Raw genomic sequence first — 26,656 nt, 5'->3', positions numbered from 1 at the left:
AAATTGGGTAAAAGTCTCAATGACACTTGGATATGCATTAGTATCTCTGATCATTTTGATACATAACTTCAGGACATTTATTTGACATTTATATATTGAGTGCTATATTAGATACTAGAAAAACAATGGTGAACAAGACAGATCCAGTCCTTGACCTTGTGAAGATTACATTCCAGTAGAGAGGGCTGGTACCACCTCACAGACACGCACATGCACACATGTAACCCAAATGTAAACAATGAGAAAACTACATATTGTAATGAAGGTCATGAATGTCACAAACAAGGAGCTTGAGGCAGGCATTAAAGAGTGTCACTGAAGGCCACGCAGAGATGATGACATTGTAACAAAGACCTCAAGGAGGGCTTTGGAAGCAGGAAAAAGACCAGAGAAAGAGCAGAAGGAGTAGTGAGAGGTGGCCTTTTGCAAAATCTGTCAAAAAGCTGTCTGCCTTGGTTGATGAGAAGATAGCCAGTGGGAGGGATCATGAAAAAGCAAGAGGGCAGGGCAACATGGAGAAGGATTTACTGAAAACAGATGCCTACTTGCACCTAATTCTATTAAAAAAAAAAAAAAAACAACCCATAGTCTCATACACACATGATACCAATAAATTATATCTTTAAATGAGCATAAACAGCATTACTATGTCTTTTTAGAAATATATTATGCAACAATGTCATTTGTATCCTAAAGCAACTGATGACATTCAGACTGAATGTCACAAAAAGAAAGACCATGATTATGCCCAGTTAATCAACTTCAGAAAAAAGTGGGTGTATGAGAGAGGGAGATGTGGGGGCGGGTTGGAGGTAGAAGAGGGAGTGAGAAAGAACAATTACTCATGAGACAGAGTGGGAAGAAAGGCAAGCCATGTGTAGGCTCTTTGTGTTTGCGTTGTTTGTTCTGTCAATCATTTTATTCCACATGATGGATGAAATGAGAAATAAGATTTAAAAATAAAACATAAAGACTGCCCATATTTCAGAGCAGAGGCTGGCAAGCTTTTTCTCAGGGCCAGGTGTAAGGACGGGACAGACCCAGAAAAGAGTGGCAAGAGCCCCTGCTGTACTGGATTGGCTAAATATTGTAGTAGTTCACTAGCCAAAGGCACAAAGTTATATAATAGTGTAAAAAAGTTCCCTGGATTGTTTCCATCAACTCTACGCAAATGTTAGAGGAACATTTATCAAATGTCTTATTTTCCAAATGTGTGTGAACACTTCTGGCATTAAGTAGAAAGTTGGCACAGATGATCTCAAAGTTACCATCCAACTCTAAAATTCTATGATTCCAAAATTTAAATTATAATACAATTACCAATATCTGACAGAATTTCAAAAGCAGTTGAAATGGTGTTTTAGGACTTCTTTTTCCTGGCTTAATATTTGTGCAAATTCTAGGATGCTAATTCCTGAAGCTTGGCAGCTCAAACAATAATTGACTATTTCCTAGTCACTTTGCAAGTGCTTTCTTTTAATTGAGGATGAATTGGTACAGCATGTAAAATGTGAAAACTAATAATGGATGCTTTAGATAAATAAATTTTTCACTGAAATGAGTCATAGACCACTAAAAAATAATTCTACTTTCACACATCAGTCAGCGAATGCCCTTGCTAGACCTCATATAATCAAATACACATTCACTGACCATCTATTAGAGACTAAAATCAAGACTGTTGTATATGAAGGTACAAATATACTTATTAATTGAGAGAATATTGACTCTGAGCCATGGTGTCTGGGTTCAAATTCCAGCCTGCTGCTTATGAGCTGTGTGACCTTGAGGAAATGACTTAACTTTCTGTGTCTTCCTTGCTCAACGATAAAGTGGGGCTAAAAATAATACCTACTCCATAGGGTTTCACTAGAATAAAATGATATATTGTATGGCAAGTGAATGGCCTGTTACAGTCAAGTTTCAGTAAGAGTTGGTAATATATCTACCTCTGTTTCTAATCTACTGGGTACAGTAGTTACCCAGCATAAAAACATTATATAATTCTAGGGCAGAAATGGCCTACCAAGGGAACCTGACATTATACTAATTTCTGGCAAAACAGTATTCACTTAAAACCCTATACCAAAGTGTGCTGCCTCCAAAAATCAAATGATGGGAATAATGAAAAAGAAGACCTGCCTAGATAAATAAATGAAGTGCTTGTATTTGCTCTGTGCAATACACATAGCCAAGTATTATAAGGAATACAAGAACATGGAAAAGATAAGTCCTATTATCTAGGAGTTTCAAATATTTTAAATAAAATAAAATATATAAACAGATAAAGGTAATTGATGTACTCCTTACACATTTATTGAGCATTTACTAGGTACCAGGAATTGGTAACACAAAGATGATTCAGATACAATCTCAGAAGGCAAGTCGTGTAAAATCCATGAGCCTTACTTTCTTCACCCAGGAAATAAGGGTAGAAACATGCTGAAAAGATTGAGAGACTCAAATGTGAATCACTGCACAATGGTCTGCAACACAATAGGCTCCCTACACTCTAAATGCTTTGGGTAGAGGTTATAGAGGAGAGACACACTGTGTCTTCAGGAAGGGGACCTTGGAGGAATGTCTAGCAGATTTGTGAGGCAGAGAAATTCAGTAAGAATATCCCATGCAGAGTGGACAGTGTCATGAGGCCAGGGCTCATGACAGGGTTTACGGGGGATAGAGATTCACTCCTCAGGTTCTAAATGCTCTAATCCATTCACCATCTAAATGTGTTCCTCCCCATCCCCTGCTTAAGGATCTTGAATAGCTTTTGTCCATTTGGTGAGATCCAGGAGATTGCCCCCAATATAACTGTAATTCACCTAGCTGTATTTCCCTGGAGTGGCCAGCATTCCTTCTACACATGGCCACGGAATGTAATGTGTGACAATGGTTAAGGGCTCAGGTTTTGGAGTCAGATTTTCCACTTAATTGCTGCAACCTTAGGTAAGTTATTCAAACTCTCTAAAGATTAATTTGTTCATTTGCTAAGTAAAAATAATAAAACCTATTGTTTAAAATTGATTCTAAGGGTGCTTGGGTGGCTCAGTCAGTTAAGCATCCGAATCCTGGTTTTGGCTCAGGTCATAATCTCAGGATTGTGAGATCAAGCCCTGAGTCAGGCTCTGTGCTGGGCGTGGAGCTTTCTTGAGTCTCTCTCTCCCCTTCTCCTCTACCCCCTCCCCCCATGCTCTCTCTCTTTCTCCAAAAACAAACAAGCAAAAGTTGATTCTAGGAATTAAATGAACTAGCACACTTAGCATAGTGTCTGGTCCATAAGACCTCAACAAACACTAATTATTAAAAATATATTAGAAATGGCATTTTGGGGAGGTTAATCTAAGGATGGCTTGTGAAATGGAATTGCAGAATGAGGTTAGTGGGAGGCACAAATATTGCTGGGGGAGCTACTGTAGCCATCGGGTTGTGAGGCAGTGAGGGCCTGACCCAGTGTGCTGGAGGGGATGCTAGGAAGGGAAGGCTCTAAAGGCAACAGGGGAAAAAACCACCAAGACCTAGGCAGGGCTGCATTTTTAAGAATGGGATGAGAGAAGAGACAAAGATGACACCAAGATTTTGATACTAAGGTATTGTTGGTCCTATTTTTAAAAGGTAGAGAATTTAGAGAGGTGAGGTGGGATGACTGACTTGATAATTTTACAAATTATAATCCTAAGAACTTATCAAACAGATGTCATAGGTAAAAGAAATTTCTGAATTTAAAATTATGATATGAGCCTTGTTAATTAAATTTGCTAGTCTGAATCTTAGAACTTTGTCTTTAGCTTTCATGACAAAACCCATCCCTGTTCTCCTGGCCATATGTCCTTCTGACAGACTGTCTCCCGGACGAAGTTTTCTCAGGCTCCTCTGAGACCCTCTGGGCCTCCACCTCAGGCTTTGTGTCTGTCCTTGTTGGGCTTGATTGCCTAGTTGTAGAAGAATTTTAAATCAGTTTAGAGAGAGCCCCTTACCCTCCATTACTGGTCACTCTCAATTCTGATCAAATTCTTTACTCTTTATCCTTGATATCTGATCACCCTCATTTGCCCTCAGCAAGAATCCTGTTAGGTCTGATTCACCAGTATCCTCTCTTACTCCTGATGTTTCCCCTTAGTCATTTCCATCCTCTGACCCATACTACACACTCTGGCTATAAATCCCTACTTGTCTGTGGTGTATTTGGAATTGAACCCTGTTCTCTACTGGGGTCTCTTTTTCCCTATTGCAATAGCCCTGAGTAGAATCTGTCTGTAACCATTTCACTATTGTTCAGCTCTGATTTTCTTTGGACTTACTAGCTAATTCCTTCTTCCTGACGGTTGAGTGGCAGGGTTCATCTTACTGTTAAATTCCAATTGGAACTCAGGTCTCCACTTTACCTGCCCAGGGCACCTTCCTTCATATTCTATCAATGCAAAATTTTCCATACTTAGAAACACATTCAAGTGAAAAATGATAATAAAATTATCTGGAAAGCAGTCATTTAAAAATCAAGAAAGAGGTAATTTATTCAAGCTTTTAATACCAATGCATACATTATTTACCAGAAACTTCTCTTAAATAAAAACGGACCAAAATAGGGGAAAGCTTCCTTGTGTCCCTCATGAAATGTTTTCTAAATAGGTAACATTTAAAGTTTTTTCATCCCCAAAGGAGATAAAAATACATGCCCAATTAAGCTCCAGTCTAAGTTTCAGTTGGAAACATTAAGGTTTCTTATTACTTAAGACCCAGGAAGTCTTTGATTAGGAAAGCTGCCTTGCCAGGAAACTGATTTTTCCCCCAGGGGACACACTTAAAGAGGGCAATACCACTGAGAGCATGTGTGTGCCAAAGACAAAGTGCTATAATTTATCAACAGACACAATACTTCACGGAGAGGACAAAACATCTCGGCGCTCTGTTGTGGATCCTCCATGAATGTACTTTCACTCAACAGCTGTACCACCACCACCAACAAAATGCAAAGAAACCCCTCAAAACCCAAAAAGTCCCCACACAGGAGACTTGAAGAGTGTGGGCAGGAAAACCAAAACACATTAGAAACCATCAGAACAGCATCAAGTCTCATTCCTACACTCTCCTGAAGGTTACCGTCTGATGCCTTGGGCATTAAAATATTAGATGGAAAATACGGAATTTCATTCAACAAATTCATTCAAATTTACTAAGGGTTGGGGGGGCGGGCAAAGAGATTTCATAGATGACTCTGGGTTTCTAACTTAAGCAGTTGGGTGTGTGGGTGGTGGCACCATAGATGGGCCGGAGAATAGCACAAGAGGGAGGAGCAGATGGGAGGGGGCGTATGTGAGTTCAGTTTTGGAAATCTAGGAGTCCCCTTTATCCACAGTTTTGCTGTCCGTGGTTTCAGTTCCACATGGTCAACTGTGGTCTGGAAGCAAACGATCCTCCTTCTGCCCTACTGTCAGAAAGTCAATAGTAGTCTAACGCTGTGCCCCAATGCCTACGGTCATTCACCTCTCTTCATCTCATCACGTAGGCATTTTACCATCTCCCAGCATCATAAGAAGAAGGGTGAGTACAGCACAATAAGATATTTTGACAGAGAGAGACCACATCCACATAACTTTTATTATATTAGACTGTTATACGTGTTCTATTTTATTTCTAGTTATTATTGTTCATCTCTTCTCGTGCCTAATTTATTAGTTAAACTTTATTATAGGTGTGTATGTTTAAGAAAAAAAAAACATAGTGGAGACAGGATTCGGGACCATCTGTGATTCGTGCATTCACTGAGGGTCTTGGGATGTATGCCCTGTGGGTAAGGGGGAGGGTAGTGAAAGGAGGTCATCATGAGTTTGCTGTGATCGTGAAAAACACCAGTGGATGTCCTCACATTTCCTATATAGGCCCTAAACATGATCAATAATTCAGGTCTGAGTTCTGAAGAAATCAACTTCAGGTAATAACTTAAATTGTGCCATTTTTGCTTTGCTTTAGCTTTTGAACATTTAGCAACTTTTAAAATCTACTTTTAATGTATGGTTTGGATTGTTTTAAGTCTAGCTTCCTACGTGGCATAACATTCTAATTGGTTAATCCCAAATTGACAACATCCTTGTTTCAAAACATTACATAATGAATTGGGTTTACTCTCTGCCTTTCTTCTCCTGATATTTAAGTTATGTCCTAAAGACCAGCTCCCTGTCTTCTACCCGTGTGACAACCAGCAGGGACAGATAATACTAGAGCTGAATCGCTCTGAGGCAGACTGGGTCTGTGTCCTGCTCTGCTGTGCACCAAATAACATGGCAAACATGCCATGTTATTTAGTCCCTTCATATCTCAGTGTCTTCATGTGACATGGAAAATACATTTTAGAATTGATTTATGGCTTGGTACAGAATTTTTAAAAATGACACATTCACTTGGGAAGAAGTGGTATTCTCCAGCTGTCAAATGAAGATGCCTATACATAATCACTAAATGACACTTAGTGTGTTGTTCACATATCCTCTACATGATAGAGAGGATATGTGAACACCACACTGCCTCTAGGGAATCTTCTGAGAGCTTCATCGATCATGGAGAAAAGCATCCTGGTATCGGTTACTATGGTGGTGGATTTGTTGATTTCTTCCTATGGTTGTGCACAATTTTCCCCAACAGGATTGTAGTAAGGATTAATTGAAGTAACTCAGGTAAAGTGGTTAAGACAATGCTTGGTGAAGGGGGGCAGAACATGCTGCCCCCAGCCCTGCCACCTTGGCATAAGGATTACTTGGAGACAAAGGCACTTGAAAAACAGATACGAGAAGAACATCCTGCATTCTGACCTCCTCTTTGCTTCTTCCAGTACAAGATACAACTCCCATGTGAAAGATGTCCTTCCTGCACCAGGAGAAACATTCTTATCACCAAAGCAGGGAGTGGAGGCAGAAAGAATTCTATACAAACAGACCTTGCTAAAGTACGTCTTATCTTCCTTTTACCTCCCCATACACTTTAGTTATGTTTCCACAACTCTCTCTCTTTGTTCAAACTACTGTTAAAAGCATTGAGGTCTTGCTGCTTCTTTGGCTCTTCCTTTCCCTCTGAAGGCTCCCATGTCACATTAATTATAAATAAATTGGAGTGCTTTTCTCCTGTTAATCCATTTTATATCAATTTAGTTCTCAGACCCAGGGGAAGACCTTCAGAGGGATGAGATAAAATTATGCCTCTCCCGACACTGGCACATACCTAAGTATTTAATCTACGCTTGCTATTGTGTTTTTAATCATAAAGAAATAACAAGAATGACCTCAACTATTAGAATTGCTAGAGAGATGGGCAGTGTGCATCACCATCATGATTATTTTCTCAAATTTGTACCTTATTTGAGTTACAGTTCCTAGATTATAGAGGAGGATAAAAGGATCCCATTGCTAATGCTGGGTTGTTTCAAATAGTATTATCTATTCCCAAAACTTAGATTTTAAATAAATATTTTAGGTGAAAACTTCTAGCACATGAGGATAATACAACAAGAACCAAATAAATTCAGCCAATATGACTTTCCTCTTTTTTTCTTTAAAATAATTCTTGTCAAGCTGTATCATTTTTACTGCATAGTAAGCACTGTCCTTGGGTTTCTTACAGGGTCAACAAATATCCAAAAATATGAGTTGTGATAAACTCTATTACATTCTATTTGAAGTTATTCTATCATAAAGCAAGGAATATTTATATGTCTTTCCAAGAGTATTTAATAGGTCATTTCATTAAACATGTCTTCAGTAATAATTGGTCTATAGAGAAATATATTATTAATCATCATAATATTAACAATATTATTAATCATCATAATACTAACATCTAATATTATTATATATTTATATATTAACATACAATATATACAATATATTTAATAACTAGTTATAGCTAGTTCTATATAACTACACTACCATGAAAGGACCAGAGTATCTAAGTAAACAGTATCACCACCACCACCATGATCACCACGTACTATATGTGTGTGTGTGTGTGTGTGTGTGTGTGTGTGTGTGTGTGTGTGGTCTCTCTCTTTTTCTCTTTTTCTCTCTTTCTCTCTCCTTCCGAGACTTGAAATAGCCTCATCAGTATGATGATTTTCATCTTGACTATAATATGTTTCTAAGATATGACAAATAAACACAACATTCCACAATTAGATTTTTGTTATCTTAAAGATGTCTGAAATCATCAAGATACTCAAATAGTACCAATAGAGCTTAGCTCTTAAATTATTTCTGACATAAAAAGTATACAAGAGTAAATAGTAAGATTTATCTCAAAATGCATCAGCTTGCACAGGAATTATAGAGTTTTGAAATAGAGAAAAACAACAATAGGATTATGTCTTCTGCTAAGATTGATGAAATACTTCCCCCAAATTTTATTGATCTACTCCTATTAAGTAGGCAGATCTGAATTACTGCTGAGAAATCACAGTGGCTCATCAATATCAAAATGACAACTCAAACTCAAAAACACAAATAGCAGAAAAATATTTAATATTTGCATGACTCCTGTAGTAAATGAATCATCTGTAGACTAAAATTTGATTTCTTTTGTTTCTGTGTTAAAAGCTGCATCAGGCAAATTGGCTACAAAAATTCTTTTTTAGAGGACAAAAAAGGAAAAAAAGGAACACTTTTTAACTTACCGGAACCAAGAGTGTACGAACATTTATTCCTTCAGCCTAAACCTATGTCTTGAAGAATCTTTATTTTAGTTTCTGCCCAAAATGTGGCTAGATAACGAGACAGGAGACAGAATGCAACTTGCAAACGTCATGTTTTGACCCTGAAGAGGTCACTCTTGATGACAAGGGGCTTGCTTGCTGTGTGTAATTATTCTCAGTGTATAGAACCAGGTATCTTGGCTAGATGCAAAGCTATGTCAAAATTTCCCATTAGTGTTGTCAATCTCAGATGATTTAATTATGGATACATTTTTCTAAACTCCACTTATTTTTTCAGTCACAAATAAAAATTTCTTAGCCTGGCGGAATTATATTGGAGAAAAAGAATGTAATCTTCTGTTAACCTTTAAGACCATGGTCTGGGCTCTGGCCAGCTTAGAGGCCTGCCCGGATCCTTAGAGCTATGCATATTCGGCATATAAGTGATAGATATTTTTTGGATTATCTCTAATCTTGAAAGCAACCTTGCAGGTACTGCTATCTCTGCCCCTGTTTCACAGATGACAATGCTAAGGTACGCAGAGGGGTTCAGGAAATTCTCCAAACTCATATTGGTCATAAGGGAGAGAGTTAGGTTTTGAACTCAGATCTTTCCATATCCAAAATCCCGGTCCTTCAACCTCATTGCCAAATACATGCTGAAAATTGATTGACCAACTCCTTTGTACTTCTGGGCCTGATTTTAAGTAGCATTTCATATGATCTGCATCCTGACACTGCAAGGTAAGACATTGGAGTCCATCCCAGGGATGGTAATCGTAAATCTTTCTTTTGGAGGTAAAGGAGTGCCAGGTCTCAGCCAAGGACATGCACCAAAGTAATAAAATTGAAACTAGACTTTTCCTTTAAGCTTCACATTAGGCATGCCATAACATGACATGAAAATTTGAATTTTCTACTCTTAAAGCGAATTAAGAAACAAATCTTCAAAAAGAAATTTTCAAAATTTGTCATCATTTATTGTTCTTATTTATGCTAACATATAGTCCTAATATGCTTTTTCAAGGGTGCATTTCAAAGTTGACACCGCTATAGAACACCTAACAGAAAAAAAATATGTGGGAACTTGGTTTAAAAACATACAGAATAAATTTCACACTGAGTTATAAAAGTCAGCATTGAGCCCAATTTCTGGAATAAATCAAAGAGTAGGCAGAAAACAGACAGCAGGAACAGTTATTTTAGCAAGAAAAGTAGGATAAATTTACCAAGCCAATGATGGGATGATGTACGCAGATAAGAGACGCAGAGGGAAAATGTGCAACGCTGATACATGAACACATTTGAATGTGAGAAAGCAAGACCCAGAAAACACAATTGTCCTACATGTGAATAAACACTCAAATTATGCTGCAGCTGCAAAATTTAAACTCAAGGAAGAGACATTTGCAAAGAAATTTATTAAATAGATGTGAGTTCCTAGTTTCACATACCCAGTGGTTCTTTTATAAAGTAAAATGTACAATTTTCCTTGATATAAATGACATTTGCCCCCTGTTGTACTCAATCAAATAGCAAAAAAGTCTTTCGTTAAAGACTCTGCTTATTAAGAAGCACAATACGATTGATGCCAGACACTCAGGCTCAAAGACATAGAGTTAATCCACTAATTAAATGTCATATACTGAGTACAGTCTTATATGATAAGAAGGTTTTCATGCGAAGGAAATTCATACTTCCCTAATGGCATATGCCAGAGCAATTTCTTTGTAAGGAGATAAGTTTCTTGCTGAAACTAACCCTTGGCTACCAGACCTATTCATCTGTCCTTCCTTCCTTCCTTCTTTCCATCCATCCATCTATCCATCCATCCATATGTCCATCCATCCAGTATGTATAGGTCTGCAATGTCTGTATGACCCAGGAGGGGATATAAAAATGTATCACAAAGCTTTTATTGGGTATTTTAGGACATGAAGATAATATGTGACTGGAAGACTCAGACTCTGTTCTTAAACTAGGGCACCTTCCCATAATGGTGATGATGGCAAGTGAGCCCTTTTACTGTAATCTGTCTTTGACTCAAACTGCCATGTAGGAATTAGCAGGGGCCAGCCTAGATTGTTTTTACAGAGTGGCTCACAAAGGTCGGTCTCCGGACCAGCAGCATCACCTGGGAACTTACTAGAAAAGCAAATTTTTGGTCTTGTGCCTGACCAATCTGTTTGAGAGCCAAAATACGTCACCACCACTTGGAAGACTTGATAAATTAAAGAATTTGCATGACTCCACAATGGAAGGAAGTAAGGAATGTAAGTAAGTAATGGAGGAAGTAAGTCAGAGAACTTAAGAGTGGCAGCTTTTACAGTTTTCGTTAAGAAGTTTGGATGATGGCAGATTGGTGAATTACAGAATATTTTCTGAGCAAAGCACAGGCACGATCAGAGCTTTGATTCTGGAAGATTTTAGAGCCTAATGAGACCACAGAGAGGCAAGTGCATTGTTCAGGTGAGAAGACAAAGTAACTTCATCTTTGATGACTCACTGAATGTGTCAGCCTCAAATATTCACTGGGGCTGTTCACTCAGTTTGCCTTCTGGGCTCAGGATGTGGTTCTAAGAGATCTCTCTCCATTACAACAGGGCCCTCTTGATCCTTTAGTCTGACACTGTCTACCCTCGGTTATTTCTGCCTTGCCATCTGCCACTACTTCCCTCATTCCCCTGCCTGAAGTCTCTCTGCTGCTCTTTCTCCTCTTCTCCCACATGTCTTCTCCTTCACTAGGGATTTGCAAGTAAATGCAAACATTGATTTAAATGTTAGCTGCTGGTTATCTGTATAGCTACTTAGAGAGCTCACACATGGCACTCCTCCTCTGAACACAGGACCTTCGAGGTCACAACAGAACTGCAGCCTTCACCTGACTCTCCTTAAATCTGTCAAAGCCCCCCTGATTCACTTTCATGTGTTAAATCTATTCACAAGCTGACCATCCTTGCACCATGATGCTCAGACATGCATAATTTAAGTGACCCCTTTCACACAAATGATGACACTGCTAACTGGGTTGTTTCCAAACAGAGAAGACGATAATTGTTTTTCTGTCTATCAGACACCTTCTCGTACATAAAACCATCAACAGTGAATAGTAAGGACAGATAAAATGAAATGCTATTGTCTTTAACTATTCCCACATTTGGGTCATACTTCAAATTTTAATATATAGTATCTCAAATGTACCTGCTGACCAACATGTATGTCTCACTTTGAACATAGACAATTTATGATGAAGAAATTAGTTCTGAAACAGAGTTCCTCTGGTTCCATGACACTTGGAGGTAACTTTTCGGTGTCTTTAAAACAAAACATTTTCTTCCCGGAGATAGTTCATTGAGGAGGAAAATGTGATTTATTTTATGATTTAAAATAAAGTAAAAGAAAGTATAAGAGATGCCTCTGGTTCCCTGCATCACATCCCTTGGTCTACCTGTGGTTTCAACCACACCTGCGCAGACAGACGGTTCTGTACCAACTTGGGTTCTCTTCACCTTTCTAGTGTCCAGCCCCAACTGACCACTGAGTATCTTCCAGCTAGAAGAGCCCAGCATTTCTGGGGGAAGTCAATGCCCCTGGGGGGCAATCCAACAGGGGAAAGTCAGTAGATAAACCTCTTGCCACATGTCCTACAGGCAGAAATTCTGGGAAGTCTCCCACTCTCCTCTAGGTCCCAGGGAATCGTGCTCCTGCAGCCCACACCGAGGACTTGTCTACTCCCCCCTTATTTTGCATGTGACTTCTTCCCCAGTTCACACTCCCTGACCTCTGACTCCCATTCTTGGGAGGAGCTTCCCAGTTAAAAACGACACCTAAATCATTGTCTCAAGCAAGCGACCCCCCAAAAGATGACAGCTTATTCATATATTGAGCAATATTAACCCCCTTCTGATCAGACACCCCATACATGGGGTTTCAGATTTGGACATCATTAAGACCCTCCATGTTTCCCTTCTCAAAACTCCATAATGATAGGAAAGGAGTGGAGATCACAGCATTGCATTTCCTCTGCCTAGATCTTGCTGAACACAATCCCCTGATAAGTTCAAACCTGTACAACACTAAAAAAAAAAAATTTAAAGCTGATGCAATGCCATCCACTTTCATAATTCTATGCTTACTGTAAAGTATACTATTTTGGTCCATAGTCAGGAAAATGGCATTTGCCTCATCTGCCATTCTAGGCTAATAGCAAGAATGAAGATTAAGCATATAAAATGCATCTCATCCATATTCTGTAACAAGCAACTAGGGAGTTAAAACTCAACAGACTAAACTCAGCAGCCTCTTAATATGACTGGAATTACAAGCCAGAAATATTTATATTTGAATATACCATGCTATAAAAAAAAGAAATTGTTTTGCATAACATAGCTGGAAAAGAAGCTGTAGGGTTGTGTTATATAAGGAGAAATGACACAATTTTACCTTTGATTATCAATTTTCCATTTTTCTTGCTTCTAAGGCAGGAAAAAGATCCAAACCTTGCAGCTTTTTTTTTTTTTTTTTAAACTGGGTGTCACTCTTGGTATGTGATGCTCAGCTGTTCTGAAACATAACAAAGCACAATAATTAGATGTAAAAACTAGCCTGAAACAAAAAGATACTTAAGATCTCTTAAGAACTACTCTGACAAACATTAAATTCGGTGATGTGAAAAGGGAGTTCCATAGAAAATTTACATGAATGTGTTCTTGCATGTTACATTTTGTATCTTTATGCTTTCCAGAAAATAAAACCCACCACAAAAAAAGTAACGTCACCACAATAAATAGGTTTGATAGTCTACATATAATTTTGTAATAGTAATGATTTTATCTTCTTTAAAAATCAATAAAACTCATGCAATGGTGTTTTGATTTTGTAGTATACACTCCACACACAAGACAGTATTCACTTCCTGTGATTCATTCTTTTATCATCACTGCAACTAAGCAGCTGTAAATAAAGGGCTGAAAGGTATCATTCTTCATAGGGTGGTTCTTCTACCATCCCAGGAGGACACAAATCAGAGCATAATCTTCCCAAGCACACTACCAGAGGCTTGCTGATGTTCAAAACAAACCATGACCCCTCATTATTGATGCTTTCTGAAGAAAGTGACAACATGGAAACGTAACTAGGCCCAGAGTCATGGGAGGTAACTTTTCCAATCCTATCATATGCTTTTGCTGAGCTGTGATTTTTCTCTTCTGAAAGTTCACATGGAAAGGGACTTGTGTCACACACAAAAATGATCTGGTGTTGGAAAGTGTAGGTATCAGCAGAATTCTGCTTAAGCAATATCATTTTGTGGCCCTAGGTAGCATATTAAAAGAGCATCGATAGGGAATGAGAAAAACAGTAGATGTATTAAGCAGAGTTAGAGTGACATTCAGAATTAGGAACACTGGTATGAATAATTTTTCTTACCTCCTAATTATTTTTAGGTATTACAGCTCCTGAATGAATATGGAATTCATTTCACAGAAGAGGAACTGGAGGCCCAAAGAAATGATGTGTTTTGCCCACTTTTATTCAGCTAATAGGCACAAAGGCAGAATGACATTCCAGAATCTCTGCCTTGAGTTCAACCCCTTTAGAAACCCATAACACTGTATTTGTTTCCAAAAAGGACACCTGGCATTCAAAAAGATCAGGGCTAATAAAATTCTCTGCAGAACTTGTCTGAGCAATATTTTGAGTCTGGCAAAGTTGATAGGTTAAGAATAAGATGTTATGGCTGGTAAAATGGAAGAACTACAATAACACAACAATATCATGCATTTTCATAGCACATAAAACACGTTGGGGATATTACATTTACATATGTATTTCTTTATCTACATTACAAAAGACAAAAATGAACTCTATTATCAAGAGCTTTTAGGTATGAACCCTGGTTTATATATGATTGTTCTATTAAATATTTTTTAATATTCTGGTAAACTGAATGAACTCTTATTTTTTCCCCACATGTATGAGAAGTAGATTACTTAAAGAAATAACAAAAAAATGTTGATTTTTAAAACAGAGAACTATTTATTTGTTCATATTATTTATTGAGAATCCATTTTGTGTTGTCTATTTTTCTTAATTTTCTACAGAAACAAAAGATTATGGAATTTCTCACAAACACACCCAGATATACAATAAGCAATCAATTTTATTACAATTGCAAGTTAGATAATCTTAATGTAAACAAATATCGAAACACGGGGAGGTGTTTCAAATATCGTCTAGTCTAGTGGTTCCCAAGTATGGGTGATCATCACAATTGTCTGGAAAGCTGCTGAAAAATACAAATTATAGAATGTCATGCAAGATCAATTAAATCAGAATATTCATTAGTAGAGTCAGGGTACTCTGCATTTTGAACAGGGTCCCCAGTTCATTCTGCTGATCAAGTTTGTTTTATAAACCTACTGATTCTTGCTCATCTTCTTATTTATATGGATAAGGAACCTGAGACCAGGGAATGACTTGCCCAAGGCATTTACTCTTTGGTGGCAGAACTGAAGTTAGAATGCAGAATTTCTGGATTCTCTAGTATTTTATTTTATTTTTATTTTTTTGCTTTCCTTTACTCCAAGGGTTTTTTTTTTTTTCCTTTTCTTTTTCTTCTTCCTTTTTCCTATCACCAAGTAACCAATATGTAGTCCCTACATCTAAGAACAAGAGTGAAAGTAAACACAAGGAAACAAAATCAACAAAAAGCCAAAACAGGAATTTGAACTTAAACTGTTTAATTCAACAGTGTGCTTTCTGCGGTTCCAATGGGTGCTACAGTCATCTGCTCTTGGAGTATCTACTCAGCCCCTTTCTCTGCATTCCCCAACTTCCAAAGACGTCCTCCGTCCTCGTCACTTGTTAGTGAGTCTGGATCCCTGGCCATTGTTGCTTGGACACGGAGGGGGACCTCACGTAGGGTAAGCTTCTGATCTGGGACTAGGAGACTACAGTCTCATTTAGGTAAAAGACTTATGTCTGGAGTGTGGTCACCTTGTCCCTTATAGGCAGAGGGAGCACATACTGGTAATCTGTGGAAAAGAAAAGTGAAAAAGACACCCATGGAAAGTGGAGTGAGAGCTCTCCAAACTCATCTGCTTCCTGCTCTTGCTTCTTTATTTTTTCTTATGGCTTTCATGAGCTCATATAGACTTATGACACATTCTACTTGATATTTTTCAAGTTATTTAGTTTTAATTTTTTAGCTCACACTAGCTCAAGTGGTTTGCTTCTATGACTCTGCAGCCAGAGTCCTAACTAATCCACCTCCTATCATTCTTGTCATGTAAGTTATTTTATAAGCCAGTCACTTTAGTTACACTGTTTTAAGAGGTTCATTTGAAAAAATATTGGCTGAGAGTGTGGAGAAAGGGAGATACAGACTGTAAATGCATCACATTTTATGGAATACTGATATTTTCATAAGGTACATGTTTTACAGTGTGACAAATAAAGGGGAAAGGTCCAAATCAGAGAGCGCTCTCTTAATCTCAGCTCTGCCTTTTATAGGACTTCTGACTTGTGAAAGTTACCTAGCCTCTTTGTGTTTCAATTTTCTCCTTGTAAAACGGAGGCAAGGAAACCTTAATCAGGGTTATTATAGGAATAAATGAGACCCTTTGTGAATTTACTCACTCACTCACGTCCCAAAGATATTTTTTGAGCATTTATCATATGTCAAGTACTATGCTTGGTGCTTGGAATAATGAGCATTTCATTTCAGTGAAGGTGAGTAAGTGTAAAATAAACAATAACCATGATGAAGGAATAAAGCAGAGAGTATCTTAGAACATGAAACATGATACTGATGTAAGAAAGATAAGAAAAATAGATCAAGTTAAGGGGTATCGAGAGGGTATGGGTTGGAGGTTATTAGGAGATGAGGGGACCTCACTAAGAAAGTATCTGTAACCAAACACGTGGAAGACGTGAGGGAGTAAGTCATTTCCAAAAGGAAGGTGTTCTAAGCAGACAGAACCATGAAGGTTAAGGCCAGAAGGTGGGAGTGTATGAGGCTGATCTTGGAATTCTGAGATCAGTGGGGATGGAGTGAAAGGAGAAAGGGGAGATTCGTAGAAGAGAAAAAGGCAGTGCAGTGGAGAATGCTGTGGGGAGGTAGAGGGAGGGATGGATCAAGGGTGGCTCAGCTTCTTGGCTTTCATTCTGTGTGAAATGGGGGCCACTATAGGAGTTTGAACTCAGAAATGACACATGTTCTAACAGGTTCATCCTGGCCGTGGGTTGGAAACAGACCACAGGGGAGGTCTGGATAGAGGCAGGTGGAAAGCTTGTAGAGAGGCCATGTTGGCTCAAACTCAGGAGGAGCTGGTGAGGAGTGCTCAGTCAGATTCATGCTAGGCTTATTTTGAAGTGAGAGCAACAGGATCTCCTGACGTACTGCATGGAGAGAAAAGAGGGAGAGAAGGAAGGCCCCAAGGCTCCAGCCAAAGCAACTGGAAGAGTACCTTCACCATCACTTGAGATGAGAAGGGCCGTGGCTACAAAAAGGATTTTGGGGAAAGAGGATGAACTTACTTTGGCCATATTGATTTTGAAAGGTCAATGCCCAGTGGGCTTGCCATGCAGGTAGTTGGTCAGGTAGTACTGGAGTATGGAAGAGAAGTGTGGCTGGAGTTTGCCTTAAAAACTTCTAGAAGACTTTCTGGTCTAGCAAAGATGATGGCTCATAATCTTATTACTACCTACCATAGTGATTATGAAGGGGTTAAACAAAATAATATATGGAAAGCAGAATGCCTGGTACATAACAGGAACTCAACATACTATAATTCCCTTCTGTCTCCCACTTTTATTCCCAAATATTTAGTTCTCTATTGGCTATAGCATTGAGTCTATTTTTCTGCGAAAAAATTAATTTTCCACAAGACATAATAAAAATAATATCTTATATTTTGGCACCCCTTTTAAAAATATAGCAAAAATAATCTTATAATAAAATATTAATAACACTACTCAATAAGTCATGAAGTAGAACTTTTAGTTACCAAGGTAAATCTTGATTTGGGCAGAGCTAAAAGATCTAAAGAAAAAAATGAAGACAGGACTGAAATAATCTAAGGACCTATAAGTCCCTCAATGTCTCCCAAATCTCTCTGGATTTTTGACAATGATTAACAGTTTTTCAGGATAAGGAAGATGCAGAAATGTGGGAAAGGTGATTATTCAAACTGCAGGCCCCAGCATACATCTGAGGAAGCCCATGTGGCACATCTGGGGACCTCTGAAAATTCTGGAAAGAATTCTCCAAAGTCTAAAAGCATATCTTTAAAATAGGTTTCCTAATTTATAAATGTATCTTCATTTTTTTATTTTTAAAGATTTTATTTATTTGACAGAAAGCGAGAGAGGGAGAGGACACGAGGCAGAGGCAGAGGGAAAAGCAGACTCCCTGCTGAGCAGAGATAGTGAAGTGGGGCTTAATCCCAGGACCCTGGGATCATGACCTGAGCCAAAGGCAGACACTTAACCAACTGAGCCACCCACTTGCCTCTATAAATGTGTCTTCAGTTGAACAGTTTTAACCTAGAAACCATCAGAGTTTGATCCTTTTTATGGATGAGGTTAAGGACTAGGGAGGTGAAGTGGCATGCCTGAGGCCACAGCTAGCCATAGCAAGGCCAGGACTAGACCTAGAACCCCTAAAATCTAAGTACAGCGGTCTTTCCACTCAGTTTTTCTTCTCTTTGTTTTGTTTTACCCCATTACCTCTTGTACCTAATAAGCAGTATTGTTTCTGTGAAGTCTCATGTCTTATCTTAACATTTTACTGAAATGATATAGTCCATAAAACATTGTGTTTGTTTGAAGACAAAGTTAAACTATCTATCTGCCTCCTGGGTTCCTCCTTCCCACAGATGATGAAGTAAGAATTTCAGAACAAGGTCTGAATTTATTCTGACTTTCTATATGTCTGAGACAGTGTAAGCGCACATAAAAAAGGAGGACTAGCCATTTTCCACTTTCACAAATTATGTTGCTAAATGATTTGTCATTTGTGTATTAAAAAAAAAACACTATACAAAACTTCAAGGCAGGGCTGGATGCATGGTGTGCAACCTGGGCAACTGCCCGGGAACCCATGCTCAGCATGGCCCCTTGCTTTAATTCCTTTAGAATTTGAACCAGTGTTTTTGTGGGTTAAGTCCAATGAGGTAGTGGAGCATGTGAGTGAGAAGAGGTATCTGTACCACATACATGCCCCCAGCCATCGCTTATGGCCTCATCTGCATATAATGTGCATATAATGGTGAATTCTGGTAGACCCACAATTCCTGGGAGTTCAGTGAGATTTGGTATGAGTGAGGTTAAGTATGCTCTGTCTATGGCTAAGAGGGGGAGCTGACAAACCCAAGAGGCCATGCTTTCCATGGAAGCAGAATTTGCTTTGAACTTCACAAGAAGGCAATTTAACTCTAAGAAACATGGATGACAACTGATGGGGTTCAAGGACAGCCACTCCAAAATATGCCACTTTGGCATATTATCTTGAATTAAAGTTACTTGGGAAACAGCCAGTACAAGAAGGACTCTCTGAAGCTCTTCTGTCCCCTGAAAGCAGGAAATAAATCTCCCATGTGATGGATACCTGTCCTGTACAGGAGGTAAAGAGACGACCTTACCATCAGAGACAGGGAGTTCAGAGAAGGTATATCGCAAAACCCTGTTATTTCTTCACTAATTTACTACCCAAAGCCTGAACTTTTTTTGGTCAATTTTCCACAAGCTTATTGTTTCTTTGTCTAAAACATGTAAAAGCTGCCTGGTTTTGTTTCTTCTTTGAGGCTCATATTTTTATGGGCTCTTATTTGTATGAAATTAAACTCATTTTTCTCCTGCTACTCTGTCTTATGTTGATTTAATTATTAGACCAAAGAACCTAGAATAGAAAGAAGAAAAAATTTTCCTCCCCAACACAAGAAATCCTATCAGATACTTTATTTTTTGCATTTCCCCCTTTGAATTACCAGGTTGCTGATGGTGAAAATAAAGACATAAAAAGAGAAAGAAAGGGAAAGCCATAGTTCTTTTTGCTGTAGTCCTTCCTTACTCATCAATGAACCAAAGGGAGAGAGTGTTGGTGCAGTGTTTATATACTAAGAAGTGAAATAAAAATGGTAGAGAAGGTTTGTGTGGTGTTGCTGCTGTTTTGGTAAGAATAACATGATCTATGACATATAAATTCTATAATTTTGGCAATTCTACATTTAAGTTAAATATTACTATATTTGCATTATATAATATAAAGATGAACGGTAAAATGAATGCTAATAATTTAAACTTTTTTTCTTTTTTTGGAACTACATTAAATAGTAAATAAAAACCACTATGATCAGTTGAAAGAGAGATGACAGGAAAAAAGTAGTTTTATACTTTAATACATTTAACAACTCTTCTGTCCTGCTTTCTGAACAAGGGGCCTGCATTTTCATTTTGCTCTGAGCCCTGCTAATTCTGTAGCCATTAACATTCACCCTGTGTTGTAATTAACTAGCACAGACTTTAGAAACAGCTTCAAGCATTATTAATTTATGGTTTAAGTATAATACATAGGATTTTTGGAAATGGACAATCTACTTTTGAAAATCTTAGTATAATTACAAACTAAATTAATCTAGTCTCTGTTCTCATCAAATCTCCTAATGTCTTCTTCTTCCTTCCCAAATGATTCCTTGGACATTTGACCAAAGTTCCTAATTTGAGCTAACCCACCTCAGAAGTCCCTCAATTTTTGATTTAATTTAATTTGTAATTTAATTTAATTTTAATCTTCCATTTGAAATTCCGCTGCCTTCAAGGTCAAATCCTCAGTTGATGAAGAGAGAAAAGTCAGAGAAAAAAGTAATATACTTTAAAGTATGAGTAATAAAGCCAACTGACACTTTTGGGGGATATTTAGATTTTAAAGAAGCACTTAGTTCAGTCTAAATGACCTTAGTGTGTAAGAAACAATGCTTCTAAAGATGAAACTTCTATTCCTCTCTGCTAAGAGGGCCATCAGACCTCAGTGCTCTTGAAAGAAAGAGTTATGTTCTATTTCTCAACAACCACACATGATTTTTTTAAACGAGCTAACTTATGGTCTTATGCATCAAGATAATCCCAATTTAAAAAGACTTCACAGTCATAAACTATATAGGCTTATTTCATGTCTCTTTACAGCTCACCAAAAAGAAATGAACTTTGAAACATGTAGTAGAGACAGCTTTCCTTTCATTGTCTTTATGAATTTGACCTCTGTTTTCCCAATTCTGTCTTATATTAGTCTCTCTGTGGTGACTTTGCAATTTCAGGAATTTAGCTAAAGGACTCTGTGCAGAAATTTTAAGGCATTACCTCCCCCCTGCCCCAATACACATCAACTCACTTTTCTACAGACAAGATGATTTTGGGCTTCCAGATGAACAAAGGTGGGTAGTGACTCATTTAGATATCACAGCTGTGGCCCTGGTACAAAAAGATTGACAATCTATTTACAACTTTGAGATCACTATATAGAAATATCTTCTAGTCCATGTGGCAGGAGACTAAAAGACCTGTCCTCTTGGGCATATGTTTTTGGTTAAAAGGAAGGCTCATTGTCAGAGAATAAACTAGAGACCACGTTATTTTTTGTCAATGACTTAAGTGGGGACTTTCAACATCTTGCATCTGTATAGCCTTTCTTTCCAAAAATCTCAAAGCTCTAATATGTTTTTAAGTAGTTTTCTTTTTTAAAGATTTTATTTATTTGACAGAGATCACAAGTAGAAAGAGAGGCAGGCAGAGAGAGATAGACAGAGGAGGAAGCAGGCTCCCTGCTGAGCAGAGAGCCCGATGTAGGGCTCGATCCCAGGACCCTGGGATCATGACCTGAACTGAAGGCAGAGGCTTTAACCCGCTGAGCTACCCAGGTGCCCCTTTAAGTAGTTTTCTTAAAAAAAATTACAGTAGAGGGGTGCCTGGGTGACTCAGTCAGTTAAGCATCAGACTCTTGATCTCAGCTCAAGTCTTGATCTCTGGGCCATGAGTTCAAACTCCACACTGGGCACAGAGCCTACTTTATGGGAAAAAAAAATCAAGGTAGACTATCCTAACCTATTTGGCTCTAGTGAATTCACACTGCGTTCTCTTCACTCATTGGGCAAAGAGTCTTCCACATCTTTCAGTTCCAACCCTAGCTCCCCTGGATGAACTTAATGAAACACAGTTAAGAGTGGCCACATTCATTGAGTGCTTACTGTATGCCATCATTGTTCTAAGATTGTTTCACTTAAAATTCTCAATAACTCTATGAGGTAGGTGATATTATCATCACCATTTTATTTTTTTTTTTTTTTTTTTTTTTTTTTTTTTTTTTTTTTTTTTTTTTTTTTTTTTTTTTTTAAGATTTTATTTATTTATTTGACAGACAGAGAGAGATGACAAGTAGGCAGAGAGGCAGGCAGAGAGAGAGGAGGGAGCAGGCTCCCCGCGGAGCAGAGAGCCCGATGCGGAGCTCGATCCCAGGACCCTGAGATCATGACCCGAGCCGAAGGCAGCGGCTTAAGCCACTGAGCCACCCAGGCGGAGATGCAGAGATGTTAAGAGATGGACCAAATTATGATAACTGGTCAGTAGGGGGCGCCATGACATAGCCCGCAGTCTGTCTCAGAGCTACACACTCTAACTTGCTCATCTCTTCATGGTTGTTTCAAGCCAAACACACAGATTTATTTTTCATGAATTCATTTCCCTCACCTTTCTAATTCATTTATATCAGCTGGGCTCTAAGGCTTCCAAAGCTTACCACGTCCTAGGAACTTGAAATAAGTTGCTTCATTTAGATATTATCATTATCCCCTTTTACAGATGCCAAAATTGAGACACAAAGAGATTTAAATTACTTGGCTAAAAATCTCAGAAAATTTTGGATCCAGAATTTAAGTCTAAGTTCTTTTTATCATTGTTACATTTCACTCTTCTGTGTCAGATCTCATTTTGCTCATTCCTAAAAGTAAGTTTTCTATGCTAAAGAATAGAAAAGCATTATGATGATGATGATGATGATGATGATAATGATGATGTTGGTGATGAGTTCAATGGTAGAGCCAAATTTTAGTAGCCAGAGATCAGAGTCTTAGTTCCAAGCTGATATGCCAATTGGCAACAGTGGTTCCATGGCCACAAACTGTAACTTTGTTTCCAGCCAGCCCCTTTCCAACTGCATGCTGCTAAACATGAATCCATGAATTACTCACATTTAAATATGGATTGCATTTCATCATTCATCAAATCTCATTGCTTCATTTCATAGATAAAAAGTATAGAGAGTTTTGGTAGACTACCTGAGATCACACAGAAAATGAGTAGTAAAACTAGGATAGTAATTTAGATTTCCTGACACTAAATCTGAGGTCTTCATCCCATCAACAATAGCTACCTATAATGGCTATTTTTTTCAGTGCCTTAAAAAATGTGTTCGGGGATGCCTAGGTGGCTCAGTTGGTTAAGTGTCTGCCTTCAGCTCAGGTCATGATCCTGGAGTCCTGGGAGCAAGCCCTACATCAGGCTTCTTGCTTGGTGGGGAGCCTGCTTCTCCCTCTTTCCCTCTCTCTGCCTGCTGCTCCCCTTGCTTGTGCTCCCTCTTTGTCAAATAAATAAATAAATAAAATCTTTAAAAAAAAACAGTGTTCATACTTTCAACAGATATTGGGTGGCTACTATGTCCCAGACATTACTCTAGGTTGCTAGGGACAACGTAGTAAACAAACAAAAAAAATTGCTACCTTCGTGGAGCTTTACGAGCCGGCACTGTGATGGTAAAATGTCCCAAAGTTTTAAATGAGAAAAATGGCATATGAATTTGAGTTATTTTACATTTAATCACTAGTAAAAAATTGGCTATTTAAGAATCACTGGCTTAAAATGTGGATGATCCAAAACTATAGTGCCTCATAGAGAGAAGAGTTTATTATTACAAATATCAGTTTATACATATGATCAAAGTCCAGTCATTACATTAATAGGGGTGGCATGGGTTTTGTGGTACCCATGGAAAGATGGAGAAATTAAGGAAGGTCCAGGCTCCCAACAGCTTAGGCCTGAGATGTTATGAGTCATGTAGATGAGGAGAAATGTTTTCCCCTCAATTTAAACTTCTTTAAGCAAATTCCATAACATTTGAAAAACTGTCTTTTACTCTGTGACAGTTAAAAATCATTCTCTATAGCTAAGAATTAAAACTATAATTAAATGAATATTCTGAAATCCCAAAACCCTGGTTAAATTTTCTGAAATTGATCTTTTTAAAGTCTTTCTTTAAATGATGCATACCATAGTCTGTGTGAACTTATCCAGTGGAAGAGAAATAACAATAATAAAATGTAAGTTTGTCTCTAAATCAATATACGTCTGCATCCTCTTGCCAATAATTATTATAATGAAGTAATGAAATTGAACTCTTGGTCACAAAGGCTGGCTGCATTTGCTTTTAGTCTGAATGGAAAGAGTCACCCTGAAGCTATTTCATAATGGAAAACACAGAGCAGTGCAGTTTAAAGTACTATACTAAGCCTATTCTTCAATTATAATATTTTGCAATGTCAATACACACCATTATCTGCAATAACCAGGGTTTTAAAAAATACTTAAAAATGCTTTGAGCTGATAGCAAACTATGCTTTAGTGTCTTCCAAGATATTAAATGCTTCATTCTGCTCTCTCACTTAATAAGTATGTCAAGTAGATGTAGATGATATCATGTCTCCTGAACTTTGCTTAATAAAAATCCAGCTATAGGAAGACCTAAGAACCCAAAATATGATTTACCATTACACATTTGTAACCATCTTTGCTCATATACTTATTTAAATGCTGAACTTCTAAAAATGCATCTGCTAATATGTATATATCCACCATTCATAACTTCTGAGAGGAAAATACATAGGAACTCACACTCAGAAAATATTCTGAATGACAAGTGTTGGACAAAAATCTAAAGGGTTAGTAATTAGGTGAACTACTACTTTTACTATTCATACCTACATTCTTCATGGTGCCTTTATTTTTTTTTTAAGGTTTTATTTATTTGAGAGAGAGAGAGAGAGAAAGAGCGAGCTCAAGTTAGGGGAAGGGCAGAGGCAGAGGGAGAAGCAGACTCCAAGCTGAGATGGAGTCTAAATGGGCTCAATCCCAGGACGCTGGGATCATGACCTAAGTGGAAGTGTTAGTTAACGCAGATGCCTAACTGACTGAGCCACACAGAAACCCCTCTCATGGTGCCCTTACAAGACCCAGTGAAGAAAACATGTTTCACCTGGGAAGGTTAGCTAACCTACATGAAAGTATGCCATGGAAAGTACAGAACAACCCAAATAATGCCATTTGTGGTAACTTAATTTCTTTGGTTTCTTCTTTGGTTACTTCAGTAGAACTAAATTGTGCTCATACTCCCCATAGGTAATGCCATCACAATAATGTCTGCTAAAATACAGCACAATAATGCTAGTTGTCATGATAATTAGGTGAGACAGTCTATTCCAGAAAATCAATGAACAGAAACACAGGAGGGACCCTCTTGTTATTTCCTTTATGTCCATCATGGATGGGAATTACATAGGACCATTCCTAGAAAATGCTGTGAAGGACACTCATTTGGTTTTCAGCACCTTGGGCTTCCACCCCCACCCCCCACCCCCCCAGCACTTATTTTCCATTTTTATATCTTTTTTCAGATATTGTTATTCAAGTTCCCTTTATTAAAACTCTAACACTAGGCAGTAAGTGGCCCAGTCCAGGAAGTCTCTTTGTCCCTGCAGACCTCCCACTTCTCCCTCCCTGGGAGGCATCTAAAGGCTTGCCTATCAAAATCCATTCAGTTCCCTTAGGCAGTGCCAGTAGGGCCCAGTGAAAAAGCCTAGTGGCATTAGGTAAACCTAGACAACCAAAATAACAGTGGACAGGCAGTGAAAAATAAACTGCCATTGGAATCATGGCTCACAAAAGTAGCCATTCTAAATCTGTGACTGCCTACAAGAATGAAAAAATTTAAACAGGACCTTGGGTCTCCTAACTTAACAGACAAAAAGTCCAGGATACAATAAAAGATCACTAGCCGTACCAAAAAAATCAAGAAAAATTTCAACTTAAATGAGAAAGATAGTCAACTGATGTTAACATTGAGATGGTTCCAATATCTGACAAGGATTTTTAACAGCCAAAATATAGCTCTTTGAACAATAAATTACAAAATCTTTTGGAATATAAGAAAAAAATAGAAAATTTCAGCAAAGAAGTAGAAGTTATAAAAAGAACCAAATGGAAAATGTAGAACTGGAAAATATAACAACAGAAATAATAATAATAATAATAGAAATAAAAACAACCAATTTGGTGATGAACTCAAAAGAAGAGTGAAGAGGACAGAAGACAGATCCATTAAATCCACCCAGTCTGAACAACAGGGAGAAAATAGGGTATTTTTAAAATGAATAGAAACTTCAGGTGCTTGTAGGACAATAACAAAAAATACAACATTCTTATCACTGGAGTCTCTGAATGAGATGAGAAAAATGTTGCTAAATACTTCTCAGATTTAGTAAAACAGACACAACCACAGAGCAAAGGAACTGAGAAATCTCCTAACAGATAAAAGCCATAGAAATACACACCTAACCATCTTATAACTGAACTTCTGAAAATGAAAGAGAAAGAAAATATTTGAAGGCAATGAGAGAGAAACAAGCATTTTGAAGTATTTAAACACCAACTTGAAGAATAACAGCAAATTTCTCATTTGAAACCGAGTCCAGAAAGAAGTGGCAAAGCATTTTTTTGCAAATGATGAAGGAAAAGAAATGTTAACTGCAAATTCTGTCTGTATTCAGAAAAATTGTCTTTTAGGAAAGAAGAAGAAATGAAGGCATTCTTGTACAAAGAAAAATTAAAAGAATTTGTCACTAGCAAACCTATCCTTAAAGGCTGTCTCAAGAAAGATCTTCA

At 37.9% G+C, this 26,656-nt stretch overlaps 1 protein-coding gene across 9 annotated transcripts in view; it reads right to left on the bottom strand.

The window, feature by feature from the left end:
- The window catches only part of DLGAP1 (DLG associated protein 1), a 906,793-nt gene that overhangs the window by 572,256 nt on the left and 307,881 nt on the right, over positions 1-26,656 (bottom strand). For 8 of the 9 annotated variants that reach the window (XM_046025114.1, XM_046025116.1, XM_046025110.1 and 5 more), the window contains one exon: positions 13,118-13,237. The gene's annotated coding sequence lies outside the window, so the exon portion shown is untranslated. The remainder of the gene's footprint in view (positions 1-13,117; positions 13,238-26,656) is intronic. The other variant, XM_046025111.1, reaches the window with a different exon arrangement.

The sequence above is a fragment of the Meles meles genome, chromosome 12 (genome assembly GCF_922984935.1).
Source record: "Meles meles chromosome 12, mMelMel3.1 paternal haplotype, whole genome shotgun sequence".
In the NCBI taxonomy this organism is placed as follows: domain Eukaryota; kingdom Metazoa; phylum Chordata; class Mammalia; order Carnivora; family Mustelidae; genus Meles; species Meles meles.
This window is presented reverse-complemented; position numbering and strand designations above follow the sequence as displayed.